The sequence below is a fragment of the Daucus carota genome, chromosome 8 (assembly GCF_001625215.2).
Source record: "Daucus carota subsp. sativus chromosome 8, DH1 v3.0, whole genome shotgun sequence".
Lineage (NCBI taxonomy): Eukaryota > Viridiplantae > Streptophyta > Magnoliopsida > Apiales > Apiaceae > Daucus > Daucus carota.
In genome coordinates, this window is record NC_030388.2 from 16,470,155 (window position 1) to 16,489,623 (window position 19,469).

Genomic DNA, 19,469 nt, shown 5'->3' on the forward strand with positions numbered 1-19,469 from the left:
TTCAATGGCTGAAATCTCTTCCGTCTCGCTTCTGCTTCCTCTTCTTGCTCGAGCCTCCACTCTCTATCTCGTACGATGTCTCTCTCTAATTAGGTCTGAATACCAAACCGTAATATCTCTATTAAAAGTATTTTTAATGAATTAATGAAAATACAAGGAGATTTCAGAATCAGAATAGAATTCCAAAAGTGGAAATTCGCAGTTGACTTTTTGACTCTGATTCTGGGCTGATTAGACAGGGATAAAAATGCAAGTCCACCTCTGAATTAAAGGCCTTGTTCTAAGCTTCGCGTGGGCTCTTGAATCGCTTGATTTGGACTTCTAGAACTCTAGATATGGCCCAAACAGTGAATGCTGCGCAGCTAGCTTTAAAATCCGAATTTTATTCGAATTAAACTCCAAGTCTTGCTATTTAAACTCCAATCCATATTTAATTAGAATTCCTTGCATCCTACAATAAAACATTAATATTTATTAAATAAAAATCCAATTAAATACAAAATAACTAAAATATAGGGACAATATTAAGATAAAATGCACGCTTATCACATCCCCACACTTAGCATTTTGCACGTCCTCGGGCAAAGAAAAAACAAAAAAAAACTATGCCTAAAATAACTAGTACCACTTCCGTAGGTGATCACGATTGCATTTGGCATATGCAATAAGCCCTTTAAACCCCTAGACAGCTCTAGTGGACGAGTAAGGTCTCGTGAGGGTTTATAGTGAATATACCCACAAAATCCATTTTTTTTCTTGCCAAGTCCCACATATGCAACATACATGAATGCAAACTAAATGAATTAAATCACAATTTCAATCATGTAAGTATCAACCTTGTTAACATATAATCCTCAGAAAATGCAACAGTCAAGGTATTCATCTATCTCACAAATTAGTTATGCCACTCTTTCATTGCAAGTGCGGAGTGCATCGTGTGTGTTCAACATGCTCTCTAGTGAAACAAAATAGAGACCAACAAACTCCAACAGAGTCTTAATCATAAGTCGTTAATCAGAATAATGCTTAAACACTCTGTTACATTAGAGTCAACTCTCGTTTAGGGTCACAAAGGAACTTCCATGCCTCTCCTACATTATTTTTTCACTACCTATTATTTGGTGTGTATGTGCTCGGTCTAAGGTCAGGACGCTTCTCAGGGTAAATGAGTTACGACCACCATAAGACTTCACCAACCAAATTGTTCACACATGGGATTTAGGTGGCTTATTTGACCGTGCAATGGTTGAGATCCCTAAAGATTTATGCACTAATACCCATTTAACGAGTGTTAGGTCAGCAATCCCAAACCATAAAAGGCTTTAGGTTACTAGGCACAAAGTCCCCTCAGACTTAATTACTCGAGTATTAATGAGCTCAACCTAGTCAATTATACTACCATTTTTTTTTCGTGAACTTTTATTGCTACTATAATTTTTTTTTTCAATTTTTTTTTCTGTATATTTTTTTTTTTTGAAAGGCATGTATATCCCAAAGTTCCCCTTTACTTAAGAATTATAGACTCTAAGCTCAAAAGGGAATAATCAAAATTCTACGCCCGGCTCATAGCTAACACTCAAGAAATAAGCTGGCCTAAAATCTTGTCTCTAGAGCATTATATAGTGTAATTAAAATTCCCGCACAAACAACTTCTAAGCATGCACAACATCACATATAATCAGGATTACTAACCAAGACATTATGCAAAATAAATCATCATAGGATGTCAACACGATATAACAAACATTCATGGAATTATGAAAATGCACCTAAAAATTAAAATAAAAAAATAAAAAAAAATAAGTTCTACTAAAAAAACATGCATCTATATGCTCAACAATTAATGCAACTAATATGAGACAAGGCAAAACAATTTTTATAAAATTATACTAATAAATTTTATTTTTTTATATGTTGAACACCTCTCCCCACACTTAAGTGGTTCATTGTCCTCAATGAATAAAAAATAATATAAATTAACTATATAATATAATATAATATAATAATTATTACTAAAAATATTCTATATAAAAAAAATGAAGAAGAAGACTGCCCTGAAAAGTTGTTGAATTATCTTGTTAAGCCAGCACACAGTTCCGTTGATAAGAACGGCTATCCAGATTTGATAAGAACGAGTGTAGTGGTGTAGTGGTTAACTGTGCCACTCTAAATCCTGGAGCTATCCTTAAGGAGGGCATGTGTTCGATTCCTTACTCCCACATTTAGTTTTACTCTTCAACTGGTTGCTGAAGAAGTGTGAACCGAGAGTATACAAGAGAAAGTAATAGTGTCATGTGATGGACTGGGCTCCTGGTAGTGGGCTGGTCAGGTACTGGGCCTGATGGACGGACTAAGGCCGGAGGAAAGGCACGCGAAATAGTCACTGAGAAATGGGCCGAACCTAGATTGCAATGATTGTGCGCTGGGCCTACACCGGATGGGCCGATAGGGGATGGGCTGACATAGTGCTGGGCCCATACTAAAGTCTGGATTATAGAGACAAAGCTGTTGAACGAACTTGCATCAGGAGCTCAAGTATGTGTATGGCAGTAGGTTCCGCACGGGCGGCGTTAATGAGCACGCCCAGCACAAGCGCAGTAAAAAAACAGTATTGAACAGTGTGAATTGCACGGGCAGCAGATAATGCTGCCTCCCGTTCCAAACCTACTGATCCCCCTCGAAAATAACATTTTCTTTCTTTCTTTCAGCTCGTGTGCTCCTGAAACTTTCAAAGTCATGAATTCTAAATTTAAATAAGACACGAAATGTCTTAAGTAAATTATTACTGCAGCTCCAAAAATACCTGAAACACTTCATAAAATTTCATCAAGGCATCATATGGGATTAAAAAAATATTAATATATATCTATCTAAAAAAAACACTAAAAATATTATATATATAAAAATTACTAACCATACAAAATCATGGGTTGCCTCCCAAGTAGAGATGGCAATTTGTACCGAACCGATGGATACCCGATCCATACCGACCCGATTGGGTTTTACCGAACCCGAATATTTCGGGTTTGGGTTCGGGTTTGGGTTTAATTTTCAAACCCGAACTATTTTCGGGTCGGGTTCGGGTTTATGGCATACCGTTTCGAACCCGACCCGAAAACCCGAAACCCGTTTCAAACCGAACCCGAACCCGAACCCAACCCGAAACCCGTGTGTATATATATATATATATATATATATTATTAATATTAATATTTAATATATTAGTAACATGTATTAATAATACAGTGCATATGTAGACATGTAGTTTACACCTAAAACTAATTACCCAGGGCTCATTTTTCGATTAATAATAGACTACATATGGTGCTGCACTTCTGCTTTAGTGTTTTTTTAAAGATTTGTGATGTTAATATTGGAATGTGGTAGACTGGTAGCATATTGAGCTTAGCAGAACATATGGTTTTGTAATGTTTGGATTGTAATTTGCTTTCAAATTTCTAGAATTTGTAATATTTTTATTTTAAACTATTGAATTTTTTAATTTTCATATTTACTAAAAAATAATATATTTCGGGTTTCGGGTTAACCCGAACCCGAATAAAACCCGACGGGTTCGGGTTCGGGTTGCATAGTTCGGGTTTTTTCGGGTTCGGGTTCGGGTTCGGGTTTACAATATAAATTCGGGTTCGGGTTTGGTTTTTACAAAACCCGTTTCGACCGACCCGTTTGCCATCTCTACTCCCAAGAAGCGCTTTTCTTTAACGTCTTTGGCTAGACGTACCTTCTTTTCAAGGCTCCACCAAATCAACGGATGTCTTCTCACGAGCAACTTGATCTCCCCAGTAATGCTTTAATCTTTGGCCATTTACTTTAAATTCACCACCTTGATTATCACGCAATTCCACAGCTCCATAGGGATACACTTTGATGATAGTGAAGGGTCCAGACCACCTAGATTTCAACTTACCGGGAAATAATTTTAGCCTCGAGTTAAATAATAAGACTTGTTGCCCCACTTCAAACACTCGAGATTGAATGCCCTTATCATGCCATTTCTTTGTCTTCTCCTTGTAGAGCTTAGCATTCTCATAAGAGAAGTATCTGAGTTCATCTAACTCATCAAGCTGTAACTTTCTCTTTTCACCGGCCAGTTGCATGTCAAAATTTAAATTTTTCAGAGCCCAATAAGCTTTATGTTCAAGCTCAACTGGTAAATGACACGCCTTCCCAAAGACTAAGCGATATGGAGACATACCCAACGGAGTTTTATATGCAGTACGATAAGCCCAAAGAGCCTCATCCAATCTTGTAGACCAGTCCTTCCGGTTCGGATTCACAACCTTTTGAAGAATACCCTTGATTTCTCTATTGGACAACTCAGCTTGCCCATTAGTTTGAGGATGATAGGCTGTAGCCACTTTGTGTCTCACATTATACTTAGCCAACGTATTGAACAACAATTTATTCACAAAGTGTGTACCTTCATCACTGATGATTGCTCGGGGAGTTCCAAAGCGAGTGAAGATGTGTTTGTCCAAGAACTTGACAACAACTTTGGCATCATTAGTGGGATAGACAGCAGCTTCCACCCATTTAGAGACATAATCAACAGCCACTAAGATGTATTCATTATTGAAAGAGGGAGGAAACGGGCCCATGAAATCAATTCCCCACACATCAAACAACTCTACCTCAAGAATATTTGTCAAAGGCATCTCATTCCTTCTTGATATATTTCCAACCCTTTGACAACGATCACATCTGACAGCATAGGCATGCGCATCCTTAAATAAAGAAGGCCAAAAGAAACCAGATTGCAATACCTTTGCAGCTGTGCGTTGTCCACCAAAATGTCCACCAGAAGGAGATGAATGGCAGTGGAAAAGAATATCTTCTACCTCATAGTCAGGAACACATCTTCTTATCATCTGATCAGCACCCTGTTTAAACAAATAAGGCTCATCCCAAAAGTAAGATTTCATGTCATGTAAGAATTTCTTCCGCTGTTGGCTAGATAAATTTGGTGGCATCAATCCCGTAGCCAGATAATTAGCGAAATCAGCATACCATGGTGTAAAATCAGAGAGTTGTACCTTAAACATTTGCTCATCCGGAAATGTCTCTTTGATAGGAATCATCGAGGAAGATTCATCAATGTACTCCATTCTCGATAAATGGTCAGCCACTTGATTTTCCACACCTTTTCTATCTTGTATATCGATATCAAACTCTTGAAGTAGAAGCACCCAACGAATTAACCGAGGCTTTGCATCCTTCTTTGCAATTAAATACTTAATTGCTGAATGGTCAGTGAAGACAATCACTTTTGTGCCCACTAGATAAGAACGAAATTTGTCAAAGGCAAATACCACCGCAAGAAGCTCCTTTTCAGTCACCGTGTAATTCAATTGAGCTCCTGTCAAAGTACGACTTGCATAGTATATAGGATGAAATACCTTGTTCTTTCTTTGACCCATGACTGCTCCCACGGCATAATCACTAGCATCACACATCAATTCAAATGGCAAGCTCCAATCTGGTGCAATGATAATAGGTGCAGAAATCAACCTTCGCTTTAACTCCTCAAAAGCCTTTATGCATGCCTCGTCAAACTGAAAGGGAGTATCATTCTCCAATAACTTGCAAAGAGGCTTAGAAATTTTGGAGAAGTCTTGAATAAACCGTCTGTAGAAACCTGCATGCCCGAGAAAACTTCGAATGCTCTTCACAGAGGAAGGAGGAGGTAACTTCTCAATCACTTCAATTTTCGCCTTATCAACTTCAATTCCCTTCCTTGAAACTTTATGTCCCAACACAATTCCTTCCTTCACCATAAAGTGACATTTTTCCCAATTGAGTACAAGATTGGTGTATTCACATCGCTCTAAAACCTTCCCCAAGTTAGAAAGACAATTATCAAAAGAATCCCCAAATACTGAGAAATCATCCATGAATACCTCTAAAAAGTCACCAACCATGTCTGAGAAGATAGCCATCATACATCTTTGAAAAGTCGGAGGGGCATTACATAGCCCGAATGACACCCTTCTGAAGGCAAAAGTACCATAAGGACAAGTGAAAGTAGTCTTGTGTTGATCTTCGGGAGCAACTGTTATCTGATTATAGCCAGAGTACCCATCAAGAAAACAATAATACTCTCGTCCAGCCAGTCTATCTAACATCTGATCAACAAAGGGCAATGGAAAGTGGTCTTTTCTAGTGGCTTTGTTCAGCTTCCGATAATCAATGCAAATTCTCCAACCGGTGACTGTTCTCGTAGGGATCAACTCATTGTTTTCATTTTTTATCACCGTGATTCCACCCTTCTTAGGCACACACTGAACTGGACTCACCCATGCACTATCCGAGATCGGATAAATAATTCCAGCATCTAACCACTTAATTACCTCTTTCTTCACCACTTCTTTCATAATAGGATTCAATCTGCGCTGGCCTTCAATTGAACCTTTGGCACCATCTTCCAATAAGATTTTATGCATGCAAATAGAAGGGCTAATACCTTTGATATCTGCGATACTCCACCCAATAGCTTTCTTGTGATTCTTTAGAAGCTCTACCAATTTCTCTTCTTGAGTAACAGATAATTCAGCAGAGATAATAACAGGCAAAGTGGAAGAAGGTCCCAAATAAGCATATTTCAAATGAGAAGGAAGAGCTTTTAGTTCTAACTCTGGTGGTTCATCAATTGATGGCTTAGGAGTCTTGAACTCCCTTGATGACAGATCCAATGACTCAAAGCGTCCCCTAGTTCTAGTAACTTGTGAATTAGCTTCCAACCAAGCTAAGAGTTCAACATTGTCATCTTCTTCTTGAGAAACATTCAATATTAATTGCTCCAGAGGATCATGAGAAGAATTAGAGTCTAATTTATCAGAAATTAGCTCATCAAATATGGTGATAGCTGAGCAATCTTCTACATCATCAGAATATTTCATTGCTTTGAAGACATTGAAAGTCACCTTTTCATCTTGAACCCTCATAGTTAGCTCTCCGTTTTGCACATCGATTAGAGTTCTTCCTGTAGCAAGAAACGGTCTTCCCAAGATTATGGGAACTTCTCGATCAGCTTCATAGTCCAACACGATGAAATCAGCAGGAAATATGAACTTGTCTACCTTGACCAGAACATCTTCAATCTTTCCCTCTGGATGAGCAAGAGATCGATCAGCTAGTTGAAGAGTGACAGTAGTAGGCCGAACTTCTCCAATCCCCAATTTTCTGAACACCGACATAGGCATCAAGTTTATGCTAGCCCCCAAATCACATAATGCCATCCCACAATAAGAGTCACCAATAGTGCAAGGAATAGTGAAACTCCCTGGATCTTTCATCTTCGTAGGCAATTTATGTTGCAAGAATGAGCTACACTCCTTTGTTAAAGCTACAGTTTCAAACTCGCCCAACCTTCTCTTCTTCGTAAGAATGTCCTTCATGAATTTCACGTAATTAGGCATCTGCTCAAGAGCCTCTACAAGTGGAATATTAATGTGAAGCTGCTTCAAAACATCAAGAAATTTCTTGAACTGAACATCCTGTTTTTGCTTTTGAAAACGTTGAGGAAATGGAGGTTGTAGCTGAATATTTGATTTCTCAGAAGAAGACCTTGGTGGAGATACCTTGTCATTCTCGATTTCCTTACCTGCAGAATTTTCCTCATCGCCACTCGGTTCAACAGACTCATCTTGTTTCGCATCAGTAGCAGTGTTCCCCAAAACCTTTCCGCTTTTCAATGTCATGGCTTTACAATGCTCATTCCCAACACCCTTAGGCTTTTCGGTATCACTAGGGAGAGTGCCATGTGGTCGATTCCTTAGCTCATTAGCTAGTTGCCCAACTTGATTCTCCAAGTTTCTTAAGGATGCCGCTTGACTTTGGACCAGAGCTTCAGTTTGAGATCTACTAGCTTCATTCTTGATGATGTACTCCTTCAACATATTTTCAAGTGAATTAGACTGAGGTGCTTGTTGAGAAAATCCGGGTGGAAAATTGGACTTTACGTTGCCATTTGAAGTTCCAGAATTTGCCCCTTGATTGCTCCAAGAAAAATTAGGATGTTGCCTCCATGACTGATTGTAAGTATTCGAGTAAGGGCCACCCTTATTTTGATTTCCCATGTAAAAGACAGATTCTGGATTTGAAGGACAACTATCATAAGTATGAGCCTCACCGCAAAATACACAAGAAACATTCTTGGTTTGATTAATCTGTGAACTGAGAGATTGCTCCTTAGATTGATTATTGCCCATGCTCAGATTCTTGAGCATATGCTCCATAGATGCTAGTTGAGCCTTCATCGAAGTTATAGAGTCCACATCATAGATTCCAGCTACCTTTTTACCTGTTTGAGCTCTAGAAGATGGCCACTGATAGTTGTTGGTAGCAATTGTCTCAAGAATTTCATAAGCCTGATTATAGGACTTAGAGAGAAGAGCCCCATTTGCTGATGCATCCACCACCATCTTTGTTTGAGCATTGAGACCATTATAAAAAGTCTCCATCTGAATGCAATGAAGAATACCATGATGAGGACATTTTCTGAGTAATTCTTTAAATCTCTCCCATGCATCATACAAAGATTCATCATCCTGCTGTTGAAAAGAATTGATCTCATTCCGGAGCTTTGCATTCATATTGGGAGGAAAATACTTGCTCAAGAACTTTTCTGTCAAATCATTCCATGTTGTGACTGATCCTGCCGGTAAAGAATTTAACCAGGTTCTAGCTCTGTCTCGCACAGAATAAGGGAATAATTTCAAGCGCAAAGCATCTTCAGGTACTCCTTGAAATTTGAAAGAATCACTGATCTCCATGAATAGACGAAGATGAAGGTGAGGATCCTCGGTAGGCATCCCACTGAATTGACCAATAGTCTGAAGCATTTGGAACATGACCGGCTTCAACTCAAACTGTGTTGCTTGAATATTGGGTCTTATGATCCCCGAATTTAAATCTTCGAAACGGGGTGCCGCATATTGCCGAATAGCACGATCTTTATCATCCACAATAAATGCACCCGCTGGAATGTCTCCATTATTAACGTTGTCATCCATAGCTACTAGTGTTTGCTTGATCTTGCGTTGTGCTTTTCTTCTTCTATTGAATGTTCGCTCAATTTCAGGATCAAAATCAAATACCACTGGGTGTCTTTCGCTCATGCAAAAAGAGACCTGATGAACACAAAAAATTTACTCCCGTTAGAACAGAAGTAACAAAAACCAAACTGTGAGAATATCAAATTCGCAATTAATAACTAAAATAGTCCCCGGCAGCGGCGCCAAAAACTTGTTGCGTAAAATACTAATGTGCAAGTGTACACAATCGCAAACAAGTAATATAGTAATAAATACCAGATATCGTTCCTCAAGGACTATTTAAACGTATCAATCACAAATAATATCTAACAGTCTAGTTATCGAACACAATAAATTGTTGATGGGTTTTATATTAAAACTAAATTAACAAACTAAAATTATACTAAAGAGCTTAACGAGTTTCAAATATGAGAAGATAAGTCAGGATAATTACTTCCCCCTAACACAAGAATATCGGTAAAAGAGTCGCGAAATATTGCGGCAAATCACAATTTACTAGCTAGAATTCAATGGTCATAGGCTTCTCTCGAAATCACTATGGTATAATTCCTACAAATAAACTAACATATGTCTATGCCAATTTAATATTCGGAATCCAATTAAGCATCAATTCACAAAGCTATGCATGGTCACAATATATGTCTATACCGTAACTAAATTATAATCAAAGATATAATCATGCACCATTCAAGTTTTGTGTCAATTAATCATAACCCTCTCAGTATTATGATTAACTCGATAACCCACTAGAGTTGATCAGACAATAGCAAGTATTAACATGAAAAACACTCGAATGAGTAAACCATGAAATTGCATACAATACTCTTTAACAAAACACCAAAATCCTCATGCTAGGGTTCCATAAAAATCCCAACTTTATACAATTAGTTCATACTCAAAATCTCAAAATCAATCAAAGATGAAGAGAACATGTTCATAATAATAAGAGTTAAGGAGAGAAATCTAAACAAAAAGATGAAGGAACAAATCCACTGAATGTCTTCAATGGCTGAAATCTCTTCCGTCTCGCTTCTGCTTCCTCTTCTTGCTCGAGCCTCCACTCTCTATCTCGTACGATGTCTCTCTCTAATTAGGTCTGAATACCAAACCGTAATATCTCTATTAAAAGTATTTTTAATGAATTAATGAAAATACAAGGAGATTTCAGAATCAGAATAGAATTCCAAAAGTGGAAATTCGCAGTTGACTTTTTGACTCTGATTCTGGGCTGATTAGACAGGGATAAAAATGCAAGTCCACCTCTGAATTAAAGGCCTTGTTCTAAGCTTCGCGTGGGCTCTTGAATCGCTTGATTTGGACTTCTAGAACTCTAGATATGGCCCAAACAGTGAATGCTGCGCAGCTAGCTTTAAAATCCGAATTTTATTCGAATTAAACTCCAAGTCTTGCTATTTAAACTCCAATCCATATTTAATTAGAATTCCTTGCATCCTACAATAAAACATTAATATTTATTAAATAAAAATCCAATTAAATACAAAATAACTAAAATATAGGGACAATATTAAGATAAAATGCACGCTTATCAATCTGTAACAGTGATACATATCTACTATGATCAAGGTGACCTACATAAAATGTTTAATACGTACTATTAATGACGTAATATTAAAATTTATAAAAATACTTTTTATAATATCTATATCACTATGTTAGAAACTTTAATATATATTATTCCCAAAATTAAAAATTGATATATTTGTGACATAGCTAAATATTAGACGACTCCTGGATATTAAATATTAAATAAAAATATATAATTATAAATTTCAATTTTAATTTTTAAACACTTTATTTATATATAAATTAATATAATTAACGCTTAGTTATATGATACATGATAAGCTTAAAAATTGTGACAGTATATTCAATATAATTATCTTCTTTAATTTTCATTAGTTGTGTACAAATTCAAAATTCAAAAAATGCTATGATACATGGAATGTAGTTATTGCATTACAATTCAAAATTTAATATAATTGTCAGTCATTGATTACGCCCAATTTTAGGATTTTTAGGACATGTGATTGGTCTAAAATAAATATGGAATATGATATGACACGTCAAAATTTAAAATAGGTGTTTTTGTCTTGGACTTTTTTTTGAAATATGTGGCATTGATGATTTGGCACTGTTCAGGATTTATAATATAATTTGGGTTCGATTTTGGTATTTGTGAAACCCGTTTCGACCGACACATTGATTACGCACAATTTTAGGAATCTTAGGATATCTGATTGGTCTAAAATAAATATGGAATATTATATGACATGGCAAAATTTAAAATAGATGCCATTGACTTGGACTTTTTTTTTTGAAATATGTGACATTGATGATTTGGCATTGTTCAGGATTTATAATATAGTTTGGATTCGATTTTGGAATTTGCGAAACCCGTTTCCATCGACCACATTGTTGTCTCTAAGTAATAGTACATATTTACTATGATTAAGTTGACCTACATAAAATGCTTAATACTACTAATTAATGACGTAATATTTTTATAAAAATACTTTTTATAATACTTATATCACTATGTTAGAAAATGTAATATATATTATTCGGAAAATTAAAAAGCAACATATTTGTAACATAGCTAAATTTTAGACGACTTCCGGATATTAAATATTAAATAAAAATATAATTATAAATTTCAATTTCAATTTTTAAGCACTTCATTTATTTATATATAAGTTAATATAATTAAAGCGTAGTTATATGATACATGCTAAGCTTAACAATTGTGGCAGTATATTCAATATAATTATCTTCTTCAATTTTAATTAGTTCCGTACAAATTTAACATTCAAAAAATGCTATGATTATGGAATGTAGTTATTGCATTACCATTTCAACTTCTCACCTCCCATTAGTGCTCGATTCTTACGAACCTCCTCGAGAAGATGCACTCACTGCCACAGATTAATACTACTGATGTTTTGAAAATATTTTTGTGTGCAACAAAAATATGCGTGCAACAAAAAATTAAGGTTTTCTCTCCTCATCCCTGTTTTGAGAGTCGACTCCCGTATTTAGGGTTCTAGCCACCACTTCTCCATCTTCTAAATCTTCACCCCTTCATCGCTTAAGCCATTTTCGCTCTCCCATCCTCTATTCAGTATTTCAGTTTTTTCAATAAACCAAGATCTGTGAGATCTTGTTGATTACCTTGTTATCAAGGCCGTGCCCATATTTTTGAGATGTTAGTATGTCATGTTTTGAGTTTTGTGTGTGTTTTCGTATCATTGTCGGAGGTTACTCTAAAAAGGATTCATACGGTGTTTTGGGTGATCGGTAAGACTCGCATCGATTCTGGGATGACGGTGGATATTGCAAAAGCTCACTTTTCACAACAAAAATTTGTTCATATTTTGGGAGTCCTTGTTGCTCTGATATCAGTTGATATATATAACTGATAATTCTGAACGTTGGGCTACATATGATGCTTATGTGAAGGTCAATTATGATGCTACCAGTTTCATAGGTGATGTAGGTTGGATTGCTCGATATGTCATTGTATTACTTTTTAGATCAATAAATTTGAATATTCTATGTGTTAAGCAATCTGAAAACAAAACGGCTATTTGTTTAGCCCGTTCTTTATTTCACAATCAGATTGTAGTTGACAGTTTGGGGATTTGTACCGGCTGGATTCCGATGAGTAATTTATGTTAATAAAATCATTTGTTTGTCAAAAAAAATAAAAAAATAGTACGGATAATTATATTTTCATAAAAAACGTAAGGCCATCCGTGGATATCCCACGAGATCGATTTTGTATATCTTTAACAAAATAGAACTTTTATTTTACTAGTCTTAAAAAAATATGTTGTGATTAATCAAAATAAATAAAATATATACAAAATATAGTCGGGAATTAGCCAAAATAATTAATGAGATACTAATTGTAATATATTAAAATAATACAATAATATTTAATTTATTATACTAGTCTTTTAAAAAAATATGCTATGATTAATCGAAATAAATAAATGATACAAATATATTTAGTAATTAGTTAGAATGATTAATCGGGGTACTAATCGGGACATATTAAAATAATATAATAATATTTAATTTTTTATAATAGTCTTCAAAAAAATATGTTGTGATTAATCAAAATAAATAAACGGAAAGGTCATCTGTTGGATTACAACACTATTCAATTGTTGATTTATTTGACTAGCAATTACTATTGTGAGATCACTTGACTTGTTACGAAATCTCATTCGTTGGTTAATAAAATTTACTTTCAAATTATTATTATTATTTTTTGTCAGGACTTTAAAATCATTTTTGATAATACTATCAACTAGTAAGTTACCTAATTAACGGATACTCTTATGAATATCATCCGTTGACTAGTTACAAAAACAATTACGATTTAATGCTAAGTAGTGAATTATCATTAAACCTAAGGTACATTCCTAACACAACTGATCCATATGATATGATGCCCATAACCTAATACCTTAGGACTTTTAAAAAAACTAATCACTTAGCATATACAAGTATTTGGGTTTTGAACACACAAAAATTCATAATATACTACATTATTTTATTATTATACACTAACATTGTGAGCAACCAAAAAAATAGAAATTCATATCAAAATATTAATATCCCAGTTGACCTATATTTTCTTACCTTTGGCTCAACTTTTATTGATTTGTTTTATCTACCGGCTACATATGTAGGGGTAAAAATTTTGCATGATGGTAAAGTTAACAAGAAGATATATTCTTTGAGTCTGAGATTTTAAATTTTGGGCCCGTATGGGTTACCTAAAACTAAACCACAAAATTAATTCATTTTTGTGTCAAATCGATCTAGATCTAAGTAATATAAAATTAGATGTTATATGTATTTGTTATAGCATTCTATTTGTAAAGCCCATCCCACGGTCCAGCCCAATAATACTAAGAGAAACCCGATTTTTCTTTGATCATATCTATATATATCCGCCGCCTCATCTTTTTTATGTGTTCTTATATCTTAACATCTCTATGATTGTTTTCTCTGCCTTTTTATTTTTAAACATCACTTTTCCAGTATATATCAAATGCTCATATCCATGGTGAATACTATCTATGTACACAAACGGAACACTTAGCTTCACAATAATTTCAATATATCGGTAAGTTATTGCTTTGACTATCTATGTACACAAACAGAATACTTAGCTTCACAATAATTTCAATATATCGGTAAGTTATTGCTTTGACTTTTAAAACAGTAACATACGAATACATACATATGTTGATATAGTAAAAAAATGTGCAGTTTTATCAATAATGTTGAATACGTACTCAATTTTCATTGAAATAAAAGCAAGTTTCAGATTTTTTGTTTTAAAATTGAAAAGAAACAAGTTTGAGTATGATCCAATTCGCAACACACACACACATTGTTTCAATTTTTTTGTTTTATATTTTAGATATGTTTGGATTTGAGTAAGTTACGGTTGTAAATGAGTTTTGGGTATTTAATCTAAAATTAAACCTAATCGCATTATAACCCTGTAATTTGATAATTATTTAAATTTTAAATTTTCTTTAATAACTTGATTAATCAATTTCGGTTAAGATTTTTAGTTTGCACGACAATCTAACTGAAAAGATTAGTTGACAATTCAAAAATACTACATGATTTTAACCATATTTGATATCATTATTCTCCTCCCAAATATTTTACAGGCATTATATTTAATATCTCTAATTTAGTCTATGAAATTTATATGATTTATATACATGAATCTCTTGCAGGAAAAAATGAGGAAAAGGCTCCGAAAGATTAAAGTCCTCATTTGATTGGATACAATTTAATGGTAATATCTTTTCCTTTCATATACATTTCTATGACAAGAGGTATTGAAAATATAGGATTTAGCAATCAAATGCAATTGGATGAAACCAAGACCAACATGTGATGCAATTAAATTTGACTTCGATTTTTTGCAAAAAAATTGCATTGGGGATTGCAATTGTATAAGAAAAATGGCAACTAATTTTTTATTTGCAAACCATATTTTTGTTAATATTTTAATAAAATCACAAAAAAATCTATGTTTTTGGTAATTTTTCTTGTTTATTCTCTTTATAATAGTTCTGAACATTAAATTATAATATAAGCGATATATGTATTTATAACCAAAATTTTGTATTTATATCCAAAATTGATTTGTTACATTTTCATGAATAGACATTGCTAGCAATACATGTCCTTGTCCATCTGATTCAGGTCTAGGGGATGTAGTCACTAGTATTACTACTTCAAGAGTTGTCCTCGACTCAACCAATAATATATCAAGCAACTTTCCGGGGTTCAGTAAATCTCTAGCTACATGGCGTGAAGCTTCATGTGTATGGGCTAGTCTTGTTGGTTCGAACAAATTCGGAATCTGTGCTAGGTATTCCATCTCATTTAGCTCGCTAGTTGCACCATCAGCACTGGTTGGAGTGCACAAGGGTTTTCCAGTGAATGACATCCCTTTTATTCATGAACGTGATAAGTATAATGCTATACATGTGAAGCTTCACGCCATATAGAATTATACTTACCACATTCATGAATATATCAAGCAACTTTCTGGGGTTTAGTAAATCTCTAGCTACATGGCGTGAAGCTTCACGTGTATAGGCTAATCTTGTTGGTTCAGACAAATTCGGAATCTGTGCTAGGTATTCCATCTCATCTAGATCGCTAGTTGCACCATCATCACTACTTGGAGTCTAAAAGGATTTTTCAGTGAATGGCATCACTTAATTTAGCTCCTCTGCAGCTGAAACTACAAGCTTATGTATCATGGGACTGTCTAAACCTGGCTGGACTTGGTTCTTTATTGGTTGAGTCGAGGACAACTCTTGAAGTAGTAATACTAATGACTACATCCCCTAGACCTGAATCAGATGGACAAGGACCTGTATTGCTAGCAATGTTTGTTAATGAAAATGTAACAAACTAATTTTGGATATAAATACATAAAATTTAGATGAATTATCAAATAATTAAAATATGATTATACATATATGACTTATATTATAATTTAATGCTCTGAACTATTATAAAGAGTTACAAGAAGAATTATCAGAAATATTATTGGTCGAGTCGAGCTCCTGAAGTAGTAACACGAGTGACTACATCCCCTAGACCTAGATCAGATGGGCAAGGACCTGTAAAATACCTAGCGTCACACCTTGTTTCTGTCCTATCTACTTTGGTGATAATTTCTGCTCGAATTTCTAGCTCGCTGGTGGTGCCGTTCTTCTGCAACGACATCGTAATCCATTATATCCTAGGAAGTGATCGTTCTACACATACGATGAGGTGCTCGATTTCTAGCTTGATGGTGGTGCCGTTCTTCAGCAACGACATCGTAATTCATTATCCTGGGAAGTGATCGTTCTACACATATGATGAGGTGGTCGACTTCTAACTCGGTGGTGCCGTTCTTTTGCAAAGACATCGTAATCCATTATATCTTGGAAAGTGATTGTTCTACACATAAGCGAGGGGGCGAATATGCTTTAAGGAGAAATTTTTTGCACTGGACTTGGATTTGTTTATATAGTTTATTTTTTGTCTCCTCCATTTTATTTTGTTGTTACGTATACACACACGAACATGACTTTTATTTAATTGCTTGTTATTCACAGATTGAACTCACTTAAACTAAAAACTAGAAATCAGTGATCAACACAGTTATATTTAGTGACTATTCATTTTTATCGCAGCCCCACCCCATCCCCCGAAAATCAGTGACCAAAACAGTTATATTTAGTGGTTATTCAGTTTTATTCCAATTACAGTCTCATCCACACCCACACCCAGTCACATACATACATAAGATTATACAAAACCTGTATGAACACAATTCCATAACATCAGACTTGATAGAAGTCGAAAAAGATGATTACGTACTTTAAGGTTGATAGCAATGGGTTCCTCTGAGACGATGAAGGAGAATGCCTACTTAATGTCAAAAGATCTCATATTGGAAATTCAAGAAAACAATAACACTACATCAAGGTATTTTGCAGTGTGTTTCTGGGGTTAGGGTTGCGTGGTGGAGTGGGATAGTGCGAGCTGCGGGGTTGCTGGTGGCAATGTCGGTGGGTGGTTGCAGCGAGGGGTGAGGGTGCGGGGAGCATAAGATTGTTAAACATGAGTAAAATTGTTTAAATAATTTAGTGGTTATATTCACATAATTAGTGAATATTTTTAGTATTTAGACTTATATTGGTTTGTATTTGATCATCTCCATATATATATATATATATATATATATATATATATATATATATATATATATATATATATATATATATATATATATATATATATATATATATATATATATATATATATATATATATATAGGCCATTACTCAAAACAGAACACTCTTAAAAAAAGAACAACACATAACACTTTAGAATCAAATGTAGAATCTCATCAAGAACTTGAATTAAATTCAAATTTTAAGGTGATTAACGTTTTATTACGAATAAAAACAGTATCCACCATGTTTAACAATAAATATAAATTAAAAATAACATGATTCTATGTAAAATAATCATGCAAAAGATATATCTATATGATTCTATTCTGAATTCTATTCTTGATTCTAGTCTGGATTCTATAATATTTCATAATTAATAATTTGGATGAGTTTGGATGTTAGAATTCATATATCAAGTTTAATTACTACTTTAACTATGTAATTATAACCTTAACAAATCATTTTTTTATGAAAAATGAAGTGTTATGATATTGTTCTATGTTGTTCTTTTTTTTAAGGTGTTCTGTGTGGAGTGCAACCCTATATATATATATATATATATATATATATATATATATATATATATATATATATATATATATATATATATATATATATATATATATATATATATATATATATATATGTATATATATAGTCATGCTCCAGTGAGAACCAATGTTATTGTGAGATATGAGATCTAATCTCAGCCACACGTTTTATATCTTATATCAATCTCTCACCTCCCATTAATTTTTAATATTTAAATATTTTATCACCATCTTCATTCTAATTCCACCACCTGCCACCACCACCTCCAGCGACCATCGGAAAATCACCACCGGCAAACATAAAATCACCATTGTCAAACCGAAAATCACCACGAAAAACTAAAAATCACCCCTGGAAAAATAAAATCCACTGTCATAAAATGAAAATCACCACATCACCACCATCTACAGACCTCCACCACCATCTACAAACCCCCAAAAATGAAAAATCACCAACTACAAAGCAAAATCAGCACCAGAAAACAAAAATCACCACCGTAACATTAAAAATCACCACTAGAAACGGAAAAAATCAACGTCGCCAACTACACACACAATGTCTACGGACAATTCATCATCAGACAAGATGATATACCAACACAGAGACATGAAACTCCGCATCTTGGAAGCGCGTTCACTCCCAAACATGGACTTAATCACTCCCAAATCTCTCTCCGCATCTCTCTCATTTCCTGCCGCCGTGCTCCCTCCCCCGTCGACCGTAAGATCGGCCGCCAGCGTAAGAAATTACTAAGAGAGAAAGCGGAGGGAGAGAAACCGTCGGTGGAAGGTCGGGGATGAAGGCAGGGTCGGCGAAACGACGGCGCCCATCCGCGGAGATGTTGGGGAGACTGCTGCAGATCTGGTGGCGGCGACACCACAACAGTTGTGCGGAGAAAGAGGGAGAGATAAGGCAGTGGTGGGTGGTGTGGGAGGTGAATGGAAGAGCGATGAAAAAACAAAATGGGGCAGCTAGCAGCAATGAAGATACTGGAAGAAATAAAGGGCTCAGATTAAAAGTTTTTATATAAAATGTAGGGTTGAGATTAGATCTCATATCTTACATTAATTGGGGTTCTAATTTGAGCACTTGCACACACACACACACACACATATATATATATATATATATATATATATATATATATATATATATATATATATATATATAATCCTACTCCATTACAAACCTTTCTTAACATAAAAACTACAAACTGAAATTTAAAAAAAAATCTCTAAATCACCTCGAAATATAGAATATATGGTATGCAAATTGATCTTTGAGAGATGAATAAAAACACAATGAAGTCTGATTTCAGAAAATGTTCACTAAAATTCAAATTAAAAATGGAGGGGATCTGTGGATTATGTGTGGGATGGTGTATGTTAATTATGTGTGATGACATTTAGGGGTTATTAGATTAGATTCATTCAAGGGCTCATATTAATTTTTAGTTTTTATTTTAATATTGGTAGGATTGGATTCCTCATGAAGAAAGTTTGATGGAGGAATAGTGTCAGAAGATGAAATAGGTTCATATGTT

General features: G+C 34.6%; 1 non-coding gene across 1 annotated transcript; it reads left to right on the plus strand.

Annotated features, from left to right (window-relative positions):
- The first annotated feature begins 8,496 nt into the window (after positions 1-8,496).
- Positions 8,497-8,603, plus strand: LOC135148557 (small nucleolar RNA R71). Its single transcript, XR_010286637.1, has one exon. It is a non-coding gene; the product is annotated as a small nucleolar RNA R71 (small nucleolar RNA).
- The last annotated feature ends 10,866 nt before the right edge of the window (positions 8,604-19,469 follow it).